Below are 24,157 nucleotides of genomic sequence, written 5' to 3' on the forward strand. Positions count from 1 at the left end.
TGATGGAGCTGGGAGAGATCAAGTTGCTCATGCCAGTAAGAGTCTCTTTTATAAATTGAGGTGCATTCTGGTTGGGTGCATAGATATTGATAATTGAGATCTCATCATATTGAGTATTGCCCTTAACGAATATAAAGTGGCGATCTTTATCTTTGGTTACTTTTCTTGGTTTAAAACCTATTGTATCTGCGAATAATATTGTAACACCCACTTTTTTTCTGCTTTCCATTAGCCTGGAATATAGATGACCATCCCTTCACCCTGAGTCTATATTTGTCATTTAAGGTAAGACAAGATTCTTGTATACAACAGATGTCTGGTCTGAGTTTCTGTATCCAATCAGCCAATCTGTGTCTCTTTAGAGGACTCTTTAAACCATTCACATTGATTGAAATTATTGATAAGCCTGGTAACATTTTGGGTATCAAATTGTTCGAAAGTCCGGTGGACATTTTTAATCCATTTGCCACTGTGGAAGTTGGAATTTGATCAAAAGTTTCTGAGTGAGTTTACTTTTTTGGTGGATGATTGCAGTGTTCATTATGGAGGATAGGTCTGAGAATATCCTGGAGGTCTGGTTTAGTTATAGCAAATTTCTTCAACATGTGAATGTCATTAAATTATTTAATTTCTCCATCATAGATAAAACTCAGTTTAGCTGGATACAGGATCCTGGGTTGAAAGTTATTTTGTTTTAGGAGATTAAAAGTCAATGACCATCCTCTTCTAGCCTGAGAGGTTTCAGCTGAGAGATCTGCAGTCATCCTAATACTCTTCCCCTTATAGGTTATGGTTTTCTTACATCTGATTGCTTTCAGAATTTTCTCATCTTAACTTTGGCGAAGTTCACTGTGATGTGTCTAGCAGATGTCTTGTTCAGGTTGAGTCATGCTGGGGTTCTGAAACTATCTGCTATCTGAATTTCAGAATCCTTGGCCTGTCTGGAAAGTTCTCTTTCATAATTTCATGAAGAAAAGCCTCTGTGTTTTGTGAAGCATCTTTATCACCTTCAGGGATTCCTATAAGATGAATATTAGTTTCCTTTGAAGTATCTGAGAGCTCTCTGAGAGTCAGATCTGTTTTTGCTCTCCATTTCTTTTGTCTTTGCATTCCTGGGCTTCTTCAAAAGCTTTGTCTTCAAAATCAGAGATCCTTTCTTCTTCCTGTTCCACCCTGTTACAGAGGGATTCCACTGTGTCTTTCAGATCCTTGAGGGCTGCAACCTCTTGTCTCAGTGTTTCAAAATCTTTGATCATTTTATCTTTGAAATTGTTGTGTTCTTGAGACATCTTTTGAATAATTTCTTGAGATATCTTTTCAATAATGTCTTGAGAAATCTTTTGAATATTTTTTGAACTCCTAATTCCTTCCTTTTCTTCCATTCTGTTAATCTTATTTGCTACCCACGTTCTGAACTCAATTTCTGACATCCCAGCCATTTGCTTGTTGATGGGGTCTTCAATTGTGTCTGCTCCATTTTCCCTTGGAGGAGTTGATCTACTCTGGTTATTTGAGTTGCCAGAGTTTTTCCGGTGATTCTGCCCCATGCTGAGTTTACCTTGTTTGGAGGTCTTATTAGAACCATTCAGTTGGTGGCTTCTTCTGGTTGCCAGAGAGACAGGCAGAACGTGTCTGTTGTCTTCTCCCAGTTCTCAGGTGTTGGGGCAACCAGGGTGCCATGGGACAGCAGCAGCTGCATGGGAGTGTGCGTGGCTGGATTAGACCTCATTCAGCCTTCCAGGGTGACAGGTGGGCAGGAAACCAGTAGCAGCCAGATCAGTCCTAGTTTAGCCCCTCTGGGGCAACTGGTGTAATAGGGGAACTGTAGTGGCTAGATCAGTTCTAGTTCAGCCCCACCTGGAATAGCCAGGGGGTTGGGGAATGACACAGGGTACATGAGTGACCAGATCAGTCCTAGTTCAGCCCCACCAGAGTAGCTAGGGGGGAGCAGAGGACTACTTCACCATCGCCCGTTGGATGCAGGCAGCACTAGCAAGCCAATCTGTGCCTTCCCAGCGTGGGAGCCCAGAGTGGGGAACTCCTCCACCTCTGTCCGTGGGATGTACGTGGCTCTAGCAAACATTTCTGGGCCTGCCCAGAGTGGTAGACCCCTCCACTGCCACCTGCAGGGCGCACGTGGCTCTAGCAAGCAGTTCTGGGCCCACCCAGCTTGGGTGCCTGGAGTGGGGAAATCCTCCCCTGGCCCCCATGGGGTGTGTGTGTCTCTAGCAAGCTGTTTTGGGTCTACCTGGAATGGAGGATTCCTCCGCCACTGTTTGCGGAACTCCCGTGGCACTAGCAAGCAGTTCTGGGCCTTCCCAGAGCAGGAGCCTGGGGCAGGGATCTCCTCTGCCACCCGTGAGGCCATGCGACTCTAGCAAGCAGTTTTGTGCCGCCCCGCTCCGGGAGGGCAAAGGGACCCACCCAGCAAATGGGTTAGTCTGGGAAGGTTAATACCTCCTTCCCCACCTTGCACCTAGTCACTAGTAATCCCCCAAGTCTGTGACCCTATTCATTCTAGCTGGCCACTGCTCCTGGGGTTTATGACTGTCAAAATTAGCCAGAAATCTGAGTTTGGCAGGGTAGCCTTGCGTGTTTAAATTAGGCTTTTGTCCGGCTAGATTTCTGCAAGTCAGAGGTTGCATTCAGCTCTGGGCAGCAGACAAATAGCAGTTTACACTCAGCTATCAATTCTAGCCTCTGCCCACCAACTGCCTTTGTCTCAGCTGTATTAGCCCCTGAGGGCTGGTGCTTTACTTAAGAAAGTTATCTGCGTTTTGCATGTGGCTGCTGTCCGGAACCTCTGTTTGCCCAGGGAGACGGGGCTGGAATGGCGTCAGTTTGTAGCTCAGGATGCCACTGTTGCTGTACTGGCGCCTGAGCCTATCTTCTTCTCCTCACGCCTGTACCACAGTCAGCACAGAACAGCACCAGCCCTTTCCCCATCCACTTCTCTCAAGGAGATGTCCAAGAATCTGGATTCCATAGGAAACAAACCTCCAGACCTCGGAGTGGGTGGGTGGAGACTCCTCAGAGTTCAATGTTGCAGGTGGGGAATATATACAGTTTTATACAGTTTTCTGTCTGGCCAGAGGGTGCCATGGCATGCCAGCAGGTGTAGGAGGTCCAGTTTTTAGGGGGTCTCTTCGTGGGATAGAGTGGGAGGAAGTTTGAACTCTGCTCGCTTGTTTGCATGGAGTAAACTGCGAGCCCCTGTTGTGGGGGAGGGACTCCCATCCACTTAGTGGTGGATTTTGTACCTTTTGGTTATATTTTTGGGTTCACAGCTTGCCTCAGGAAGGTTGAAGTGCACTCTTCAATCTTCTCTCTTGGCTCTGCTCCAAACCATCAGCTAACTTGCTAGACTTCTGTCCTTTAAGCCTCTTTCTGGACAGGAGCTTCTGTAAAAAGCTGGCTGCAGTCCGCTATCTTGGCTCTGCCCCCTACCAGAGTTTTTCTGTTGGGTCTGCACCATGTTTATTTTCTACTCTTTGGTGTTTAGAACTGGTAGGGTCATTGAATTGGGGTTCCCAGGTAGAAGAGATAGCCCCTTACCAAAGCTCTATGCTTTGTAATTGTGGCTTATCTCCTACAACCTTACAAAGGCCCCTTTCTGAGTTTTGGCTGGAGACTCTGAGGACCTACTTGGTGAACTAGTGCAGGCTAGCTCTGTTTTGATATCGTCTAATCTCTACCCTATCCTAAGAAACTACCCTATTAGGTTTAAGTCTCGACTGTGAAGAGATACGAACAGTTGCAGCGCTCAGCCCCCACCCTTCAGTTCTTTTCCACTACAGAACTTCAAAGGTCAACCTCAGAATGTCCCAGAGTAGACAGCCCCAGACACAGGTTCCAACCAAATTGTCTCTGGCAGTGCCAACCCTGCCCAGCAGAAAGGGATTCAAGGACAATTCAAAGCAAAGGGATTCAAAGCACAATTGAGCCAGGGATCCACACTCCCACCTCCCAGACTCAGTCCTCACTATTGTCTGCTTTTCTGCTCACAGGCCCAGCTGGATCCAGGAGTAACACCCCTGCCCACTGGTCTCAGTCCCCACACAGCTAGCCTCTGGAGTAGGATCTAGAGTAGTGCCTGCCAAACCAGTTGGAGTCAGGGGAATACTTCTCCTCTTTCCAGTCTCAGTCCACTGCCTGGCAAGTCTCTGTTCTCAGGCTCTATTAGAGTCAAAGCACCACATTCCGCCCACAGGTCTCAGTCCTCACCTGGTAAGCCTCTGCTCACCAGCCCTGCTAGAGGCAGTGGAGTACACCCTAGTCCTCAGGGCTTGATTCACACCCAGTAAGCCACTGCTTTATGGTTCTGTTGGAATCAGGAGATCACACCCTTGCTCTCAGGTCACAGTCCATGCCTATTAAGCCTCTGCTCACGGGCCCAGTAAGGACCAGCCCTGTCTGCCAAACTCAGTCCACACAGGATAACCACTCTCCTGCTGTGGATGCTGTCAGAGCCGGGGGTTCTGCACCCTGTCCTGCCAGACACAGCCCAAACCAAGGTTCAACACTACCACTGGCCAGGCATAGTCATAACCAGGGGACTGCTCCTCCCACAGAGTGTCCCTTTCTTCCCAAACCCTCTTTCTTCCCCATTAGTCACAGATTTTGTCCTGATGGTTGGCAGTCCACACTATACCCAAGTCTCTCAGGACAAAACCAAACACTCTGTGCTCTGCAGGGGGTAGACCTTCAGACTGCCATGCAAGGGGGAAAGGGTGGACTGGGAGTTTGGACTTGTGGAGAAAAATATCTGTTCAATTTTATTCCTGACAGGGTAGTGTCTAGCTCCTAAGTGGGACCTCCCTGGAGAAAGAGACCTGGAGTTTAGTGGCTCTCTCCAGTGAGGTAAAATGAGAGGTCTTTTGTTCCTTGCTCATTTGCAGATACCCTGTAGCAGGCCTCCTGCTTGAGGGAGGGGTCTCCCATCCTCTAGTCAATAGGCTTTGTACCTGTAATTTGTTTTCTTGAATGCTCTTCCTTGAAGTTACAGCTTGCCAAACTTCTTTCCTGGCTCAGCTCCCCATCTTTGGCTTCATAGAGTCTGATTCCATCCAGTTTTTCTTCCTTTGCTCAGGAGCCTCTGACAAGGGTTGCTACCAGTTGGCCATCTTCCCAGAATTCCGGATTATTTTGTTTTAAATTTATGTAATTCTGCCCTAATTTTGGTCATTTCTTGTCTTCTGCTGGGTTAGAATGTTTTTCTTTTTCCAGTTACTTGAGATGACCCATTACATTGTTGACTTCCTCTCTGTTTTCATTTTTTCCATGTTTTTTAAAAATTAAATGATAGCTGTGTACATTAATGCAATCGTGGGGTACAGTGTGGTGTTTTCATATAGAATTTGAAATATTTTCATCAAACTGGTTAATATAGCCTTTATGTCATTTTCTTAGTTACTGTGTTAAGACGTTTATATTCTACTTTTAGAAAGATTCACCTGTACCCTTGTAAGATAAACCATTGAAGTGATCCCTCCAATCACTCTCCCTCCACCCATACCCCCCTTCTCTTTCCCTCCCCCCTCCCCGTATTCTTAGGCTATAATTATAGCTTTCTTTTGAAATCTATAAATTAGTTTCATAATAGGGCTGTGTACACTGGATACTTTTTCTTCCATTCATGTGATACTTTGCTAAGAACATTTCCAGTTCCATCCATGTAAACATGAAGGGTGTAAAGTCTCCATCTTTCTTTATGGCTGCAAAGTATTCCATGGTGTACATATACCACAGTTTATTGATCCATTCGCGGATTGATGGGCACTTGGGCTTATTCTATGACTTGGCTATTATGAATTCTGCTGCAATAAACATTCTGATACAAATATTTTTGTTGTAATGTGGTTTTTGGTCTTCTAGATATATACCTAATAAAGGAATTGCAGATCAAATGGCAGATATATTTTTAGTGCTCTAAGTGTTCTCCAGACGTCTTTCCAAAAGAAACATATTAGTTTGCATTCTCACCAGCAGTGTAGAAGTGTTCCCTTTTCTCCACATCCACTCCAGTACCTATGGTTTTGGGATTTTGTGATATGGGCTAATCTTACTGGAGTTAGGTGATATCTCAAAGTAGTTTTGATTTGCATTTCTCTGATGATTAAGGATGGTGAGCGTTTTTTCATATATCTGTAGGCCATGTGCCTATCTTTAGAAAGATTTATCTTCAAGTCCCTTGCCCACCCTAAGATGGGATCACTTGTTCTCTTCTTGCTAATATGTTTGAATTCTCTATGGATTCTGGTTATTAAACCTTTGTCAGAGACATAACCTGCAAATATCTTCTCCCATTCTGAGGGGTGTCTGCTTGCTTTACTTACTGTGTTCTTGGCTGTGCAGAAGCTCTTTAGTTTGATCAGGTCCCAACAGTGGATTTTTGATGTTGCTTCAATTGCCCAGGGGGTCCTCCTCATAAAATGTTTGCTCAGGCCAATTTCTTCAAGTGTTTTCCCTACACTTTCTTCTAGTATTTTTATGGTTTCATGTCTTAAGTTTAAATCTTTAATCCAATGAGAGTTTATCTTAGTTAATGGTGAAAGATGTGGGTCCAGTTTCAGTCTTCTACAGGTTGCCAGCCAGTTCGTGCAGCACCTCTTCCTGTTTTCTTGATGAAGTTTTCCAACACTATAAATTTCCCTCTTATGACTGCCTTTGCAATATCCCACAGATTTTGATAATTTGTGTCTTCAGTATCATTTTGTTCCAAAAATTTGCTGATTTCCTTCTTAATCTCATCTTTGACCCAGTTATCATTCAGCGTAAGGTTATTTAGTTTTCATGACTTTGTTTGAGTATGAAGATTCCTGTTTCTGTTGAGTTCAACTTTTATTCCATGGTGGTCTGAGAAGAACAAGGAATAATTTCTATTCTTTTAAATTTGCTGAGGTTAGACTTATGTCCTAAGATATAATTAATTTTGAAGGATGATCCATGGGCTGATGAGAAGAATGTATATTCAGTTTTATTAGGGTGAAATGTTATGTAGATATCTGATACATCCATTAGTTCCAGTGTCACATTTAAGTCCATTATTTCTTTGTTCAGTGTCTTCTTGGAGGATCTATCCAAAACTGCCAAAGGAGTGTTAACATCTCCAACTATTATAGTGCAGGAAGATATCAAGTTGTTCATATCCATTAGGGTCTGCTTTATGAATTGAGGAGCATGCTGGTAGGGTGCATAAATGTTCATTATTGAAATCTCTTCATGTTGGGTGTTTCCCTTGACAAATATGTAGTGACCTTCCTTATCTTTCTTTATCTTTGTTGGTTGAAAGACAATTGTATCTGCTACTAAAATTGCAACCCCTGCTTTTTTCTGGTTTCCATTTGCCTGTATTATAGATGACTATCCCTTCACCCTGAGTTCATTTTTATCCTTTAAGGTAAGGTGAGATTCTTGTATAGAGCAGATATCTGGTCTGAGTTTATGTACCCAGTCAGCCAATGTGGCCTCTTTAGAGGACAATTTAAACCATTTGTGTTAATTGAGAGAATTGATAGGCGTGGTAGTGTTTTGGGTGTCATGTTTTTCAAATGTCCAGTGGATATTTTTAATCCTTTCACCACTTTGGAAGTTGGGTTTTGTTCAACAATTTCTGGGCGAGTTTACTTTGGTGGTAGACCATTGTGCTGACCATTGTGGAGGATGGATCTCAGAATATCCTGGACAGCTGGTTTAGCTACACAAATTTCTTGAACATGTTAAGTCAGAAAAGTGTTTGATTTCTCCATCACAAATGACACTCCGTTTAGCTGGATACAGTTCCTGGGCTGAAAGTTGTTTTGTTTTAGGAAATTAAAGGTCAATGACTATCCTCTTCTAGATTGAAAGGTTTTGGCTGAGAAATCTGCCAATTCTAATATTTTTCCCTTTGTAGGTAATGCTTTCCTTACGTCTGGCTGCTTGCAGAATTTTCTCCTTCTTATTAACTTTGGCAAAGTTAATCACAATGTGTCTTGGAGATTCTTTATTGGATTGAATCTTGCTGGGGTTCTGCAACTGTCTACTGTCTGAATTTCTGCATCTCCTGCAATGCTTGGGAAATTTTCCACCATAATGTCTTGGAGAAGAGCATCTGTGCCCAAAGGACTATCCTCTCCTCCTTCAAAAATTCCTATAAGACAAATGTTTGATCTTTTGGAGTGATCCCACAACTCTCTCAGGGAATGATGAGTTTTTGCTATCCATTTGTCTGCCTCTTTGAGCATCTGAGAATGTTCAAAAGCTTTGTCTTCAATTTCAGAGATCCTTTATTCTGCCTGGTCAACTCTACCTTGAATAACTTTTTCATTTCCTTGAGCTCTGCTATCTCTTTTCTCATTATGTCCATGTTCTTGGTGACTTTGTCTTTGAATTCATTTCTTTCTTTCTTTTTTTTTTTTTTTTTTTTGAGAGACAGAGCCTCAAGCTATGCCCCTGGGTAGAGTGCTGTGGCATCACAGCTCACAGCAACCTCCAACTCCTGGGCTCAGGCGAGTCTCCTGCCTCAGCCTCCCAAGTAGCTGGGACTACAGGCGCCCACCACAGAGCCTGGCTATTTTTTTTGTTGTTGTTGCAGCCATCATTGTTGTTTTGGTGGGTCCAGGCTGGATTCAAACCTGCCACCTTAGGTGTATGTGGCTGGCGCCTTAGCCACTTGAGCCACAGGCGCCAAGCCGAATTCATTTATTTCTTAAGACAACTTTGGAACTACTCTTTGGATTTCTATTTCCATCTTTTCCTCCATTCTATTCATCTTATTTGCCATTCATATTCTGAATTCTATTTCTGACATTTCAGCCATTTGTCTATCCATAGCATCTTCAGTTGTATCTCCTTTGCCGTTCCTTGGGGACGTTGATATACTCTGATTATTGATCTTGTCAAAGTTCTTCCCTTGCTTCTGTCCCATGTTTATTTTCCACCATTCAGTTATTAAAACTGGTAGAATGAGAATGAATGAATTGGAAATCCCAAGTAATGGAGTTAATTAGCTCCTTACCTACATGGTAGGCCTTGTAATTGTGGCTTATTCCTTACAACCTTACAAAGGTCCTTTTCAGAGTTTTGGCTGGAGACTCTAAGGACCTACTTAGTGAGACAACACGAGCTGGCTCAGTTTTGAAATCAGCCAACCTCTGCCCTATCCTAATAAGTAACAGTATTAGGTTTAAATCTCAGCTGGGGAGAGATAAAGATAGCTGTAGTGCCCCATCCCCACCATTCAGTTCTTTTCTGCTACAGAATTTCTGCATGTCAACCTCTGAGAGTTCCTGGGTGGACACTCCCAGAAGCGATTTCTAATCAGTCTGTTTCAGGCAGTACAAACCCTGCTCAACAGAGGGATCAAAGGTTTTCCAACAGTGGACATAAATCCATAGTCAGTTCTGTCCTACAAACCCAAGGGTATGGTGCCCTGTCCCCTCTGGTGAGTCACCATTGCCCATCAAAGCCCCAACTGAGCATCAGCACTCCTGCCCCTTGGGCACAGTTAAAGCTGGAGGTCTAGGACCCTGTCCCCAGGCTCAGTTTGCACTGGGAGTCTGCACCACTGCTCACTGCTCACTAGCTCAGTTGGAGCCAGGGCTCAGTCCACATGGGCTGACCACTCCCCTTACCTGCTGAGCTCGGTCCACATGGGCCGACCACTCCCCTGCTCATGGGCACCTTTCTGTGCTCCCTCCCACCAGACACAGCCAGAATCAGGGGTCAAAACCACCTCTGGCAAGGTGTAGTCATAACCAGGGGTCTGCTCCTCCTCCTGTGTCATGTCCCTTTTTCCCCATGCCTATTGTCTCCGCCACAAGTCAGAGATTCCGTGCTGATGTTCAACAGTCCATACTATGCCCAGATCTCTCAGGAAAAGACCAAACAGTCTGGGCTCTGCAGGGGACAGAACTTCAGACTGCCATGTACAGGTGGAAGGGTGGACTGGGAGTTCAAAATAGTGGGGAAAAATATTTATTCCATTTTAATCCAGGCAGGGTGGTGTCTAGGTTCACAGGTGGGACTGCCCTGGAGAAGGAGACCTGGTGTTTAGCAGGTCTCTCCAGTGAGGTAAAACAAGAGATGTTTTGTCTCCTGCCTACTTGCAGAGAGCCCATGGCAAGCCTCCTGCTTGGGGCAGGGGTCTCCTATCCTCCAGGCAACAGACTTTGTAGGGCAGCACCTGTGGCTAAGTGGGTAGGGCGCCGGCCCCATATACCAAAGGTGGTGGATTCGAATCCAGTCCCAGTCAGCTAAAACAACAATGACAACTTCAACAACAAAAAGCCAGGCATTGAGGTGGGCACCTGTAGTCCTAGCTACTTTTGGTAGGCTGAGGCAAGAGAATTGCTTAAGTCCAAGAGTTGGGGGTTGCTGTGAGCTGTGACATCATGGCACTCTACCAAGGGCAACAAAGTGAGACTCTGTCTCAAAAAAAAAAAAAAAAAGAGGCTTTGTACCTATAATTTGTTTTCTTGAATGCTCTTCCTTACAGTCACAGCTTGCAGAACTTCTTTCTTGGCTTAGCTCCCCACCTTTGACTTCATAGAATCCAATTCTGTCCAGTTTTTCTCTCTCTGGTCAGGGGCCTCTGCCAGGTGTTGCTACTAGTTGGCCATCTTCGATGTCTCCCCCTTCTTTCTTTTATTATTATTTTTTGAGACAGAGTCACCCTTGGATCATTGCTCAATGCAACCTCAACCTTCTGAGCTCAAGCAATCCTCCTGCCTCAGCTTCCCAAGTAGCTGGGACCCCATGTGCTCACTACAATGCCGAGCTAATTTTTTAGAGGAGTATCACTCTTGTTCAGGCTGGTCTCAAACTTGTGAGCTAAAGCAATCCACCTGCCTCAGCCTCCCAGAGTGCTAAGATTCAGGCATGAACCACTATGCCTGGCCTAAATTTTGTAAAATTTTTCATTGAGATGGGGTCTTGCTCATTGCCCAGGCTGGTCTTGAATTCCTGAGCTCAAGTGATTCTCTCTCTCTTAAGCCTCCAGTGTAGCTATGATTACAGACATGCACCACCACACTTTGCCCAATGTTTTTTATTTACTGAGGCTTGTTTTATGGACAAGGATACAATCTATCATGCTCTCTGTGAGAGCATGAAAAGAACATGTGTGATGCTCTTTTTGTGTGTTCTATAAGCATCAATCAGGTCCTGTTCACTGACAGTGTTAAGTTATTGTCTATCCTTCTTTTTTATTTCAAATTAGTATGAGGGTACACATTTTTATGTTACATTGTTCTTACCTCCAAGCTAAAGTTCAAGTTGTAGAAAACCCCTTTACCCAGGGGGCTGTGCTGAATACCCTAGTAGTTCACATTAGGTGAGATATTACCAATTGCTTTCCCTTCTGCCACCAGTCTCCCTCTACTCTCCTTGCTCTCTCCTCACTGCTGCCCCTTGCTAGACTATATTTGTGTTTTATCATTTGTATGGATTTGTAATTGTTTATATAGTGGATTCATATTAGTATTGAGTACATTGGATATTATTTTTTCCATTCTTGAGATAATTTACTAAGAAGAATGTGTTTCAACTCCATCTAGGTAAAAATAAAAGATGTGAAATTTCCTTCTGTTCTTATGGCTGAATACATAGTATACATATGCCACCATTTTGTTAATCCATTCATTGGTTGATTGGTGTTTGGCTTGCTTCCATGACTTGGTAATTATGAATTGAGCTGAAATAAACATTCTGGTGTAAATGTCTTTGTGGTAAAATGAATTTTGTTCTTCAGGTTCGATACCTAGTGATAGGATTATGGAAGCAAATGGAAAGTCAACTTTTAGTTCTTAAAGAATTCTCCATACTTCCTTCCATAAAGGTTGTATTAGTTTGTAATCCCACCAGTGGTGTAGAAGTATTCTCTTCTCTCCACATCCATGTCTGCACCTGCAGATTTGGGACTTTGTGATGTGGGCTAATTTTACTGGAGTTAGGTAATGTATCACAGTGGTTTTGATTTGCATTTCTCTGATGATTAGAGATGATGAGCATTTTTTTAATGGGTTGATTAGCCATTTGTCTGTCATCTTCAGAGAAGTTCTTCTTAAGTCTATTGCCCACTTAGTAATGGGATTGCTTGCTCTTTTCTTGTTGATTAATTTGAGTTCTCTGTAGATTCTAGTTATCAGGCCTTTGTCGTGTTCATGACATGCAAATATCTCCCATTGTGAAGGCTGTCTGTTTGCTTTGGATGTAATACCCTTAGCTGTACAGAAGCTTTTTAGCTTGATCAAATCCCTGTTATTTATTCTGGTGTTGCTGCAATTGCCAGGGAGGTCTGCATTATAAAATCTTTTCCCAGACCAATATTTTCAAGTGTTTGTCTTATACCCTCTTCTAAAATTGTTATTGGTTTGTGTCTTAAATTTACATCTTTGATCCAGCAAGAATCAATTTTTGTCAATGATGGGAGGTGTGGGTCTAGTTTCAATCTTCCACAGGTGGTTAACCAGTTCTTCCTGCACCATTTATTAAATAGGGATTCTTTTTCTCAGTTTATGCTTTTGTTAGGCTTATCAAAGATCAAATGACAAAATGTGGCTGGCTTCATCCCTAGATTCTCTATTCTATTTCATATATCTACAATTCTATTTTTATGCCAGTACCATGCTGTGTTGATCACTATAGACTTGTGCTATAATCTGAAGCCTGATAACATGATGTGTGCATTTTTTTTTTATTTCTGTGAATTATACTGGCTATTCAGGATTTTTCCTGGTTCCACATGAAATGAAGTACTATTTTCTTCAAGTTTTTCAAAATATGACATCAACACTTTGATGGGGATTGCATTAAATATGTAAGATTGTTTTGCATAGTATAGACATTTTAACAATGTTGATTCTTCCCATCCACAAGCATGGTATATTCTTTCATTTGTTAATGTCTTCTGCTATTTCTTTTCTCAGGGTTTCATAGTTCTCTTTACAGAGATCTTTCATATCCTTTGTTAGCTATATTTCCACATATATCATCCTCTTTGGAGCTACTGTAAAAAGTATAGAGAGTTTGATTTTATTCTTGGCTTGACTGTTGTTGGCATATGTCAAGGCTACTGATTTGTGGCCATTGATTTTATATCCTGAGATGCTGTTATATTCCTTGATCACTTCTAAGATCTTTGTAGTTGAGTCTCTGTGGTTTTCCAGGTATAAGATCATGTCATCTGTAAAGAGTGAGTGTTTGACATCCTTTGTCTACATTTGAATACCCCTGATCTTCTCTTGCCTTATTGCAATGGTTAGGACGTTCAGCACTATGTTGAACAGTCGTGGTGACAGTGGGCATCTTTGTTTGGTTACACATATGAATGGAAATACTTTTAGTTTTACTCCATTCATTATGATGTGGGCTGGGCATTTGTTGTAGATGGCTTCTATCAGTTTAAGAAATGTCCTACCTAAGCCTATTTTCTTAAGTGTTGTTATCAAGAAAGGATGCTGGATATTGTCCATAGTCTTTTTTGCTTCATTTGCTTTATTCGCTTTAAGAGAATAATATGGTCTTTGTTTTTATTTTATTTATGTGGTGAATTACATTTCTGGATTTACATAATATGTAAATATTTTATATGTTAAACCAAACTTACATCCCTGGTATAAAACACACTTAATCATGGTGTGTAACTTTTTAATGTGTTGCTGCTGTATTCTGCTTACTAGGATCTTATTGAATATTTTTGCATTGATATTCATTAATTATGTTGGTCTATAGTTTTCTTTCTTTGTTGGTTTCTTTCCTAGTTTGGGGATCAGGGTAATATTTTCTTCATAGAACATGTTAGAGAGGATGCCTTCCTTTTCTGTGTTTTGGAATAAATTATGCAATATAAAAACCAGTTCCTCTTTGAAGGTTTTGTAGAATTCTGGTATGAAACTATCTGGTCTAGGGCTTTTCTTTTTTGGGAGATTTTATATAGTTGATGCAATTTCAGTGCTTGATATAGGTCTATTCAAAATTTCTAATGCTTTCTGGTTGAGTTTACGAAGGTGGTGTGCTTACAGGTAATGGTCCATTTCATCTATGTTTTCATATTTCTGGGCATAGGGTTTTTTTGTAGTAATATTGAGTATCTTTTGTATTTCTGTGGTATCTGTTATTACACCTTTATCATTTCTGGTTTAATTTATTAGAAATATTACTCTTCTGTTTCTTGTTAGTATGGTAAAGAGTTTATCAATTTTATTAATCTTTTCAAAGAACAAACTTTTTGATTTACTGATCTTCCAAATGATTCATTTGTTTTCAGTTTCATTTAATTCTGATCTAATTTTGGTTATTCCTTTTCTTCTGCTGGGTTTGGGGGTGCATTGCTCTTCCTTTCCAGTTGTTTGAGATGGTTCATTAAGTTGTTGACTTGTTTTCTTTTTTTTTTTCTTAATAAAGGCATCTAATGCTATAAATTTCCCTCTAAAGACTGCCTTTGCTGTATCCCACAAGTTTTGATAGTTTTTGGCTTCATTACTATTTTATTCCAGAAATCTAATGATTTCCTTCTTAATCTTCTCTTTGACCCAGGTGTCATTCAACATAAGGTTACTTCATTTGAGTATGAAGACTTCTGTTACTATTGAGTTCAATTTTTATTCCATGATGATCTAAGAAGATATGAGAAATAATTTCTTTTGAATTTGTTCAGATGACACTTGTCTTGTAACATATGATCAATTTGCGGAATGATCTATGGCTTTAAGAGAAGAATGTGTATTCAGTTTTGTTAGTATGGAATGTTCTGTATATGTCTGTTATTTCCATTTGTTCTAGGGTAATGTTAAAGTCCATTATTTCTTTGTTTAATTTCTGCTTGGAGAATCTGCTGCTTGGAGAATCAGCACTGCCAAAGGGGTCTGAAAATCTCCAACTATTACAGTACAGAAAGGTATATTGTTCAGATCAGTTAGGGTTTCTTTTATGAATTTAAGGGCATTCAAGTAGGGTGTGTAAATGTTAATTATTGAAATTTCTTCATGTTGTATGCTTCCCTTGACTAGTATCTAGTGTCCATCCTTATCTTTCCTTATTTTTGTTGGTTTAAATCCAATTGTATTGCAAATAAAATTGAAATCCCTGTCTTTTCTGATTTCCATTTCCCTGGATTACTGTTTTCAATCCCTTCACCAAGAGTCTTGTTTTATCCTTTGAGGCTAGCTATGTTTTTTGGAGACAACAGATACCTGGCCTGAGCTTTTGTATCTAGTTAACCAGCCTGTGCCTCTCTAGAGGAGAATTCAAGCCATTCATCTTTACTGAGAGAACTGATAGGTATGGTAGAGTTTTGGTCAGCTTGTATTTCAGAGGTCCAAAGCTTATTTTTGTCCCTTTCACCATTATGGAAGCCAGGATTTGTTCTTTAACTTCTGGGTGTGTTTACTTTGGTGGTAGATCATCACGCTGGTCATTACTGAAAATGGTTCTGAGTACTTCTTATAAAGCTGATTTAGTTATGGCAAGTTTCCTCAATATTTGGATGTTAGTATAATATTTGATTTCTCCATCACAAATGAAACTCAGTTTAGCAGGATACAGGATCCTTGGCTGAAAATTGTTTTAGGAAGTTTGAAGGTTGATGACCATCCTCTTCTGGCCTAAAAAGTTTCAGCTGTAAGGTCTGTGGTCATCCTGATACTTTTCCCTTGGTAGATAAGACTTTTCTTATACCTGGTTGCTTGAAGGATTTTCTCCTTCATAGTAACTCGAGCAAAGTTTAATTACAATGCGTCAGGGAGATGCTTTATTTTGATTGAATCCTGCTGGCCTTCTGAAACTATCTCTATATGAATTTCTGTGTCTTTAACAATGATTGGGAAATTCTCCATCATAATGTCTTGGAGTAGAGCATCCATGCCTTTAGGACCATCCTCTTCTTCTAAGGTAATCCCTATGATTCAGATGTTTCGTCTTTTGCAATGATTCCATAACTCTCTCAGGGAATATTCTCTTTTTGTTCTCCTTTATTCTACCTCTTTGAAAGCTAGAGATAGTTCAAAAGTCTTGTCTTCAATTTCTGGAATTCTTTCTTCTCCCTGTGCAATTCTATTACTAAGGGTCACTGTGTTTCAAAGCTCTAGGTATTCTCTTTTCAATTCCTTAAGCTCTGCTATGTCTCTCCTCATTATTTCCATATCCTTCACAACTTTGTCTTTGAATTCATTAATTTCTTGAGACAACTTCTGAACTATTTTTTTGATTTCTATTTCCTCCATTCCAGTCATCTTATTTGCCATCCATATTTTGAACTCTATTTCTGACATTTCAGCAATTTCTTTATGAATTGTATTATCTGTTGTATCATCTTTGTAATTTCCTGGGGGAGTTGCTTGGCTCTGATTTTTCATATTGCCAGAATTCTTTTGCGGGTTCCTCCCCATGAATATTTTCAGCTTTTTAAAAAATGCATTAGTGATATATTTTTAGTTGAAATGATAGGCTGTCCCTGCATAGTTATTGAGAGATAATCTAACTGGGGACCCTGAAGAAACACTATACTAACCTATTACTAACATATTTGGCAACTAAAACTGGCAGGTGAGACTAGATTGGGAGGCCCCAGGAACTGGCACAAACCACCCCTTCTCTAATGAGCTGGGGGTTATGATTGTGGCTTTTCCCCTCCCAAAAGTCCCTTTCAGGGCTACAGCAAGAGACTCTGACGGCTGGCTTAGTGAGACAGTGCAACCTGTCTCTTTCTTGGTGTTGGCCTGTCATCTACCTAATCTAATGGAGTCTTGGTATTTCACTGGAATCTCTGCTGGACAGAGATATAAACACCTGTGGCCCTGCCTTTCACCAGTGATAGCTAGATTAGGAAATTTCATGGACAGAACCACTGAATCCACCCCTCACTGCTCCAAGAATCTCCCTACTGCTGATCAAACAAAGTCAAACAAGTGGTGAACCTGCAGCCCCAGACAGGAGTAGCAAGAGAAAAAGAATCCATTGATGGTTCTGGCTGAGAGTTCCAGTCAAACTTGCTCAGGCAGCATGAGTAACACCACACAAAAGTGTTCAGAGTGTCACCAGAAAGCCAGAAAATAAAAATCCATGGGCTCGGTACCTGTGGCTCAAGTGACTAAGGCACCAGCCACATACACTTAAAGTGACAGGTTGGAATCCAGCCCAGGCCCACCAAACAATAATAATGGCTGCAACCAAAAAATAGCTGGGCGTTGTGGTGGGCACCTGTGGTCCCAGCTACTTGGGAGGCAGAGGCAGGAGACTCACTTGAGCCCAGGAGTTGGAGCTTGCTGTGAGCTGTGATGCCACTGCACTCTACCCAGGGGGACAGCTTGAGGATCTGTCTCAAAAAAAAAAAAAAATCCATGGTCAGATCTGTCTGAGAGTTCCTGGAGGTGCTGGAGAAGGATCTTTTCTAGTGGGAGAGGCAGTCAGGATAGTTTATCCCTCTGCCTCCCAAAGTTAGAATTATGATGCCACTGTTTCCATGCTGCAGCTCAGTGGCCACAATGCCCTGGCCTCTCTGTGAATTTGCCAAACACTCAAATAGGGGGCAGTCTGTTGTCCAGCAACCAGGGTGGGGGGAAGAGTGAGCTGTGAGGTAAGGATTGCAAAGAAATATTTGTTTACTTTTGTGGCTAGTAGGATGGGGCCTGGGTTCAGAGGTGGGACCTCCCTGATGTAGGAAGACTGGGATTTAGCAGCTCTTTCTCATGGGTGAGTGAGAGGTGCTTTGTTCTCTGCTCACTGGTGGAAAGCCCACAAAAGACTTCCTGGTTGGGGGAAGGGTCTCCTGTCCCCTTGGCAATGGGCATCTTCTAACTAGTTGCTCCATACTTGATCTTTGTTATTTTTCTTCCTCTTTCTTGGTCTCACAAATTATCTCAGCTAGGATGATGTGCACCTCACCTTCTTCTCCCTGAGCTCAACTTCCTGCCTTGAGCTTCTCTGAGTCCACTTCAATCCAACATCTTTCCCTCGGGACAGGAGCCTTTGGCCAAAGCTGCTTCTAGTCAGCCAACTTGACCCCCATGCACGCACACACACACACACACACACACACACATCCTTAATTTCTATCTAGTTATATTACTCATTATTGAGAAGGAAATTGAAGTCTCTTACTGTAACTTTTCTGTCTATTTAGTCTTTCAGTTCTATCAGTTCTTGCATCACATATTTTGTGGCTCTGTTATTTGGTGATATACACTTAGGATTGCTATATCTTTTTGGTGGATTCACCTTTTTACCCCTATAAAAATGTCATTCCATGACAATTTCTTTGCTCAGAAGTCTCCTTGATGTGTGATATTAATATAGCCATTCCTATAATTCAGCACATAAACAAATTAAAAAATAAAGACCGTATGATTCTCTCAATTGATACAGAAAAAGCTTTTTATAATATCCAGCATCCTGGCATGATCAGAACACTTAAAAAAATTGGTATAGAAGGGACATTTCTTAAACTGATAGAGGCCATCTACAGCAAACCCACAGCCAATATCGTATTGAATGGAGTTACACTGAAATCATTTCCACTCAGATCAGGAACCAGGCAAGGTTGCCCATTGTCTCCACTGCTCTTCAACATTATAATGGAAGTTTTAGCCATAGAAATTAGGGAAGGAAAAGTGATCAAGGGGATTCATATAGGGCCAGAAGAGATCAAACTTTCACTCTTCGCAGATGATATGATTGTATATCTAGAAAACGCCACAGATTCTACTACAAAACTCTTAGAAGTAATCAAGGAATACAGCAGCGTCTCAGGTTACAAAACCAATACTCATAAATTGGTGGCCTTTATATATACCAACAATAGTCAAGCTGACAAAAAAGCCAAGGACTCTATTCCTTTTACAGTAGTGCCAAAAAATTTGAAATACTTGCAAGTGTACCTAATGAAGGACATGAAAGATCTCTATAAAGAGAACTATGAAACTCTAAGAAATACCTGAAGATGTTAACAAATGGAAAAACATACCATGCTCATGGATGGGAAGAATCAACATTGTTAAAATGTCCATACTAACCAAAGCAATATACAATTTTAATGCAATCCTTATTAAAACTCCACTGTCATACTTTATAGATCTTGAAAACATAATACATCATTTTATATGGAGTCAGGAAAAACCTCAAATAGCCAAAACATTATTCAGAAATAAAAACAAAGCAGGAGGAATCATGGTACCAGACCTCAGATTATACTATAAATCAATAGTGATCAAAACAGTATGGTAGTAGTTTGCAATCCCACCAGCAGTGTAGAAGTGTTCCCTTCTCTCCACATCCATGCCAGCATCTCTGATTTCGGGATTTTGTATGCAGCCCTAAAGAAGGATGTAGACTTTACCTTCTTCATGTTTACAGGGATGAAGCTGGAAAATGTTCTTCTTAGCAAAGCATCTCAAGAATGGAAGAAAACCTATCCAATGTATTCAGCCCCACTATGAAACTAATTTATAGTTTTCATACAAAAGGTATAACCCAATTATAGCCCAAGAATATGGGGAAAGGGGAGGGAGGGGAGGATGGGTGTAGGGAGGGTGATTGGTGGGATCACACCTATGGTTCATCTTATAAGGGTACATGTGAATTTTTCTAAATGTAGAATATAAATGTCTTAACACAATAACTAAGAAAATGACATGAAGGCTTTATTAACCAGTTGATGAAAATATTTCAAATTGTATATAAACACAGCAGACTGTACCCCATGACTGTATTAATATACACAGCTATGATTTAATAAAATAAATAAATAAATAAATAAATAAAACAGTATGGTATTGGCAGAAAAACAGAGAGATAGATGTATGGAACAGAATAGAGAACCAAGAGATGAACCCAGCTACTTACCGTTATTTGATCTTTGACAAGTCAATTAAAAACATTCAGTGGGGAAAAGATTCCCTACTTAACAAATGGTACTGGGCGAACTGGCTGGTGACATGTAGAAGACTGAAACTAGACCCACACCTTTCACCATTAACGAAGATAGAATCTCACTGGATTAAAGATTTAAACTTAAGACATGAAACTATAAAAATATGAGAAGAAAGTGCAGGGGAAACTCTTGAAGAAATCTGCCTGGGCCAATATTTTGTGAGGAGGATCCCCCAGGCAATTGAAGCAGCATCAAAAATACACTACTGGGACCTGATCAAACTAAAAAACTTCAGCACAGCCAAGAACACAGTAAGTAAAGCATGCAGACAGCCCTCAGAATGGGAGAAGATATTTGCAGGTTATGTCTCTGACAAAGGTTTAATAACCAGAATCCACAGAGAACTCAAACTTATTAGCAAGAATAGAACAAGTGATCCCATCTCAGGTTGGGCAAGGGACTTGAAGAGAAACTCCTCTGAAGAAGACAGGTACATGCCATACTGCAGACACATGAAAAAATGCTCATCATCCTTAATTATCAGAGAAATGCAAATCAAAACTACTTTGTGATATCATCTATCTCCAGTAAGACTAGCTCATATCACAAAATCCCAAAACCAGAGATGCTGGTGTGGATGTGGAGAAAAGGGGACACTTCTACACTGCTGGTGGGAATGCAAACTAAAACATTCCTTTTGGAAAGATGTTTGGAGAACACTTAGAGAATAGACCTGACATTTGATCCTATAATTCTTCTACTAGGTATGTATCCAGAAGACCAAAAATCACACTATAACAAAGATATTTGTACCAGAATGTTTATTGCAGCCCAATTCATAATTTCAAAGTCATAGAAGAAGCCCAAGTGCCTATTGACCCACGAATGGATCAATAAATTGTGGTATATGTACACCATGGAATATTATACAGCCTTAAAGAAAGATGGAGACTTTACCTCCTTCATGTTTACATGGATGGAACTCGAACATATTCTTCTTAGGAAAGTATATCAAGAATGGAAGAAAATGTATCCAATGAATTCATAGCTTTCATATGAAAGCTATAACCCAATTATAGCCCAAGAGTATAGGGAAAGGGAGGAGAGGGGAGGGGGGGATGGGTGGAGGGAGGGTAATTGGTGGGACCACACCTATGGTGCATCTTACAAGGGTACATGTGAAACTTACTAAATGTAGAATATAAATGTCTTATTAACACAATAACTAAGAAAATGCCATGAAGGCTATTTTAACCAGTTTTACGAAAATATTTCAAATAGTATATAAAACCAGCATATTGTACCCCATGACTGCATTAATGTACACAGCTACGATCTAATAAAAAAAATTAAAAGAAATATAGCCATTCCTGCTTTCTTTTGATTAACGTTTGCATGGTTTATCAGTCTCCATCCTTTTACTTTCAGCTTACCTATATCCTTTATATTTGAAGTGAATTCTTTGTAGATAGTATACATGGCTTATGTTTTGTATCTAGCCTGCCAATCTCTACATTTTAATTTGGTATAGTCAGACCTCTAACATTTATGTAATTATTGGTATATTTTGGATTAAGTGTACCAATTTATTTTTGTTTCTCTTAGTTTTCTCTGCTGTTCATTTGTATGCTTTTTCATTCTTCCCTTGTTATGATTACTTCAACTAATTTTTGAATCACATTTTGATTTATTTATAGTTTTTCAGTATATTTCTCTGTGTATTGTTTTTGGTGCATTCTAGGTATTAAATAATATGCATATAACATATTACAGTCTACTGGTTTTGACTTTTTTTTTTTTTTTTGCAGTTTTTGGCCGGGGCTGGGTTTGAACCTGCCACCTCTTGCATATGGAGCCAGTGCCCCACTCCTTTGAGACACAGGCACCGGCCTGGTGCTGACATTTTATCAGTTCAACTGTAGAAACCAGACCTATGCTATGTCCGTTTACCCTCCTCCATTTATAATTGTCTTTAAATATTTTCACTACATACATTAAGAACCATAGTAAACAATGTTATAATTTTTGGTTCAATGTGAAATATTAATATCATCTTGAAAACTCAAGGCAAGCCTATCATATTTAGTTGTACTTTTGTTCTTCCCATTGTTTATTCTTCCCTCCTAATGTTCCAAGATTCCTTCTTTTATCATTCTCTTTCTGCATACAGAACTATCTTTAGACATTCTTTAGGGTAGGGCTGCTTATGAAAAGTTATTCTGGTTTTTCTTCACCTGAAAAGGTCTTGATTTTCCCTTCATTACAGAATATTTTTGTTTGATATAGAATTCTGAGTTGATAATTCTTCTCTATTAGCACTTGAAAAATTCATGCTACTTTCTTGTGAACTCCATGGATTTTGATGAAACATTAGCTATTATTTGTGTTATTTTTTCCCATATAGGTAAAGAATTATTTCTGTCTAGATGCTTTCAATAATTTTTCTTTGCCATTACATTTGGAAAATTTGATCATGATGTATCTTGGCATGGATTTCTTTGGGTTTACAATTTACTCAGTTTCTTGAATCTGTAAGTGTATATTTTTTGTCAAATTTGGGGATATTTCAGCCATTATTTTTTAGAATACTTTTGCAGCTCTACCCTCATTCTCCTTGCCTTCTGAGATTCTGACGACACAAATATTACGTCTTTTGTTATAGACTCTGGTCTCTGTTCATTTTTTCTTTTTTGTCTATTTTCTCTCTGTTATTCAGACTGGGTAATTTCTATTTTTCTGTCTTTAAGTTCACTGATTTTTTTCCTCTATAGTCTTCATTATGCCATTTAATTCATCTACTGAGAATTTTCTTATGATTATTATATTTTTAGTTCTTTTTTTTTTTTTTGAGACAGAGCCTCAAGCTATGCCCCTGGGTAGAGTGCTGTGGCATCACAGCTCACAGAAACCTCCAACTTTTGGGCTCAAGCAAGTCTCCTGCCTCAGCCTCCCAAGTAGCTGGGACCACAGGTACCCGCCACAATGCCTGATTATTTTTTGGTTGCAGCCATCATTGTTGTTTGGAGGGCCCGGGCTGAATTAGAAGTATTTTTTGGTTGCTGCCGTCATTGTTGTTTGGCGGGTCTGGGCTGGCTTCGAACCTGCCACCTTAGGTGTATGTGGCTGGTGCCTTAGCCACTTGAGCCACAGGTGCTGAGCCATATTTTTAGTTCTTAATTTCCATTTGGTTTTTCTTTATATCTTCTATTCCTTTGCTGAGATTTTCTATTTTTAATTGTTTTAGGTGTTTGCAATTGTTTCTCAGAGCATTTTTATGATGGCTGTTTTGAAAATCTTGTCAGATAACTCAAACTTCTGCCATTTTGGTGCTCACTTTATTTTCTTAGTCAATTTAAAATTTAAATGTGAAATCTTTCTGGATCTTGGTATAATAAAAGATTTTCAATTAAAAGTTAGATATTTGGGATCTTATTTAAATTTTGTGTTTTAGCAGAGCTTTTCTGATATTACTCCAGGAGGTGAAGGGGGATACTCTCATTATTGCTTTACAATGGAAGTCTTGATTCCACATTTGACCTTGTTTGATACCTCCCCAGCAGGAGTAAGGAGGACACTTCATTATAGTCTGGTAAGGGTAGAAGTCTAGGTTCTTCATTTGGTCTTTGCTGGAAGATGTGGGGTAGAACACAGGTTCTTTATGGTCTTTGCTAGAGTACAGCAGTTATTATCTAAATATTTTCTGTGTTGCTAGCTTGCTCCACTTTGGTGCTTTGGCCAGAGAAAGCAGGGTTTTTTTAGGGGGGAAGGCTCTTATTGGTCTGTTGCTGTTGGCATTTCTGGGTTGGTCTCATACTGAGTCTGGGATATGTGAGGCAAAAGAAAACCCAGGAAACTCACCATTCTATCACTACATCATTCTTTGGGTCACAAGATCCTCAGTACGTCTGCCTTCTAGTGTGCCTTGCATTATCTAATATGTACATCCTAGGCTTTTAGTTGCACTTAGCAGGAAGAATAGAAAGGAATGGGAGGGATAGGAGGAATAGTACATCTAATCTACTCCATCTTTCCAGAGACAGAAATCTAGAGTATTCCTTTGAACATACCGTGACCACATAACTCCACATCTTAAAACACCTCAATGGCTTCAACTACCTACAGGATCAAATCCTAAAACAAAAACTTCATGGAGGAGGAGAGACTATGACAGATACACCTTTACATTCCTAAAGCCTAGTATAGTTCTTATAAATAATGGTTACTCTGAATACTTTATAACTGCATAACGGGGGCTTAAGTTAATATTTTTCCCATACCAGTATGTATGCCTTTTCTTTTCTTTCTTTCTTT

The 24,157-nt window shown here is 40.3% G+C and overlaps 1 protein-coding gene across 2 annotated transcripts in view; it reads right to left on the reverse strand.

Moving 5' to 3' along the window:
• The window catches only part of FAM120C (family with sequence similarity 120C), a 138,836-nt gene that overhangs the window by 56,726 nt on the left and 57,953 nt on the right, over nt 1-24,157 (reverse strand). The window lies entirely within an intron of this gene.

This window comes from Otolemur garnettii, unplaced genomic scaffold, assembly GCF_000181295.1.
Source record: "Otolemur garnettii isolate 467f Iridium unplaced genomic scaffold, OtoGar3 scaffold00256, whole genome shotgun sequence".
NCBI classification, from domain to species: domain Eukaryota; kingdom Metazoa; phylum Chordata; class Mammalia; order Primates; family Galagidae; genus Otolemur; species Otolemur garnettii.